Consider the following 2352-nt stretch of genomic DNA (forward strand, 5'->3'; position numbering starts at 1 on the left):
AAAAAAAAAATAAAATTCCACCCAAATTAAGGTAGGAGAGAAACAACAAGCAAGAGCACATGTAAAAAGAGACAGATACATTAGCTTGAAGACGAGAAACAGAAAAATAAGAAAATTGATATAAGTAGGACCAATTTATGTTTTCAATAATAATCACTCTAGTATTCAAAGATATTTTAGAAATAGAAGGAATGATTAAATTTGAAACCTTTTCTAATGCTAGATTGGTGACAGTTTGGAGGCAGGGTGGAAGAAGAGGGCAGAGGCAGCTGGGGCCCCTGGTCCAATAGTCTAGGAGATTGGTTGGCTGAATGACCTACTGTGGTGGAGGAAACACCAAGGACAGAACCCAAAGTCTCTCTGAGTCTGCTGCTCCATTACCCTAAACATTGGATCTGATTCAAGGAAGAGGTAAATTATTCTCAGGAAAAGCAACGGCTGGCAGACACTTTGGCAGCTCCCCACCCTCAGCTCTGTAGTAAGAATCTGGCTCAAGGGCTGCCTCAATTACTATTGCTGTTGCCTCAAGGTGAAAAGGGCATAGTAAGTTGAGCAATTCAAACTCCAGGCAGGGAAACAACCAGCCACAGGGGACCCGGCTTTCACTCTCCTTTCTTTGCCTATTGGCTCACATCTGGCTCAGTCCAGACTCAAGTAGGTGCGGATATATATGTTCATCCCAGGGTTGCTTTTATCTCAGAAAAACAAGCAAAAATCTACTAAAAAAGAAATATGTGGTATAGAAGCCACAATTCATGCTTGTAAAATGCACACCGGGGGGGCTGGTGAGATGGGTCAGTGGGTAAGAGCACCTGACTGCTCTTCCAAAGGTCCAGAGTTCAAATCCCAGCAACCACATGGTTGCTCACAACCATCCGTAACGAGATCTGGCGCCCTCTTCTGGGGTGTCTGAAGATAGCTACAGTGTACTTACATATAATAAATAAATCTTTAAAAAAAAAAAAAGCACACCGGATGGAAAATGTCTCCAAAGTGAAACTCGTTTTCTTATGGCCAAGATAATGGACAGCATAGACAATTCTTCACTTCTCTTCCCCAGCCGCTCATCTTCCTTTTGCTTTTTTTCTTCTCTCTAGAGATAAATGGAACTGATGAAGGCCAACCACAGAGCCTTAGTTCCTTGTCCACCCACCCTAACAGCTGTATCTAGAAACGTTTCGTGAGAACTAGGCTATCCTATACCTAAGTACTTGGCACCATTTTGTCAGCTGAAAAAAAAAGTGTCTCATGTTTTCCCACTCCTCACAAACCCATGGGTAAAAATAAGGTCCCATAACCAAGGAGAACTCAGATACCATCAACCCCTGCCCTCACCTGTTTGTTATAGAACTTCTGTTCCTTGAGAATTTTCTGAAGTTCTTTGGGGGAAGACACCAGTAGAATTACATCGCTTGTTGTTCTTTGACTGATAAGTTGACCGCCTTGTAGAGATCAACTGGTTATATGAGCATGTAGGGTAGCTACTTGACCCCACTTTAGTCTGCTGGAGCTGGGTACCTGGATTCTGGAACACAAAAATGAGAGGATTAAACAGTTTTGGCCTCCAGTTATCATTTGGATCTGAAATGACCCTTTAAATATGGGCTCTTATGTTGAAAATGTGGTCAGCAGCTGGTAGCACCATTTTGGTAGGGACTGGAAACTTTAGAGGTAGGGCTATATAGGAAGAAGTAGGCCAATAGAAACTCTATCTTGCTTTCGATGCTTCTGGTCTGTCTCTGCTTCTTGGGTATCATGAGTTGAACAAACTGGCTCTACCACACCCTTCTGTCATGATGTGATTTTTTTATCTAGTGATCTGTCTTAGTTTGGATTTTATTACTGTGAAGAGACACCATGACCATAGCAACTCTTATAAAGGACAACATTTAATTGGGTCTAAATCAGAAGTTTAGTCCATTATTATTATGGTGGGAAGCATGGCAGTGTCCAGTCAAGCATGGCACTGGAGGAGCTGAGAGTTCTATGTCATGTTCTGAAGGCAACTAGGAGAAGACTGACTTCCAGGAAGCTAGGGGGAAGGTCTTAAAGCCCACTCCCACAGTGACATACCTACTCCAACAGGATCATACCTTTTCCAACAAGGCTACACTACCTAAATAGTACCACTCCCTGGGCCAAGCATATTCAAACCATCCCAGGATCAATGAACCAAATCCTATGAAACCATAAGTCAAAAGAAATCTTTGTTCATTTTGAGTTATTTATTTCAAGTTCTTTATTATGATAAATGAAAAGTCTAACACAACTTCTTTGGATAGCTTTGGCTTTATGTGTTTGTAAAAAAACAACAACAACAACAAAAAACTACCATCAACTTTGACAATCAGG

This window comes from Mus caroli, chromosome X, assembly GCF_900094665.2.
Source record: "Mus caroli chromosome X, CAROLI_EIJ_v1.1, whole genome shotgun sequence".
NCBI classification, from domain to species: Eukaryota; Metazoa; Chordata; class Mammalia; order Rodentia; family Muridae; genus Mus; species Mus caroli.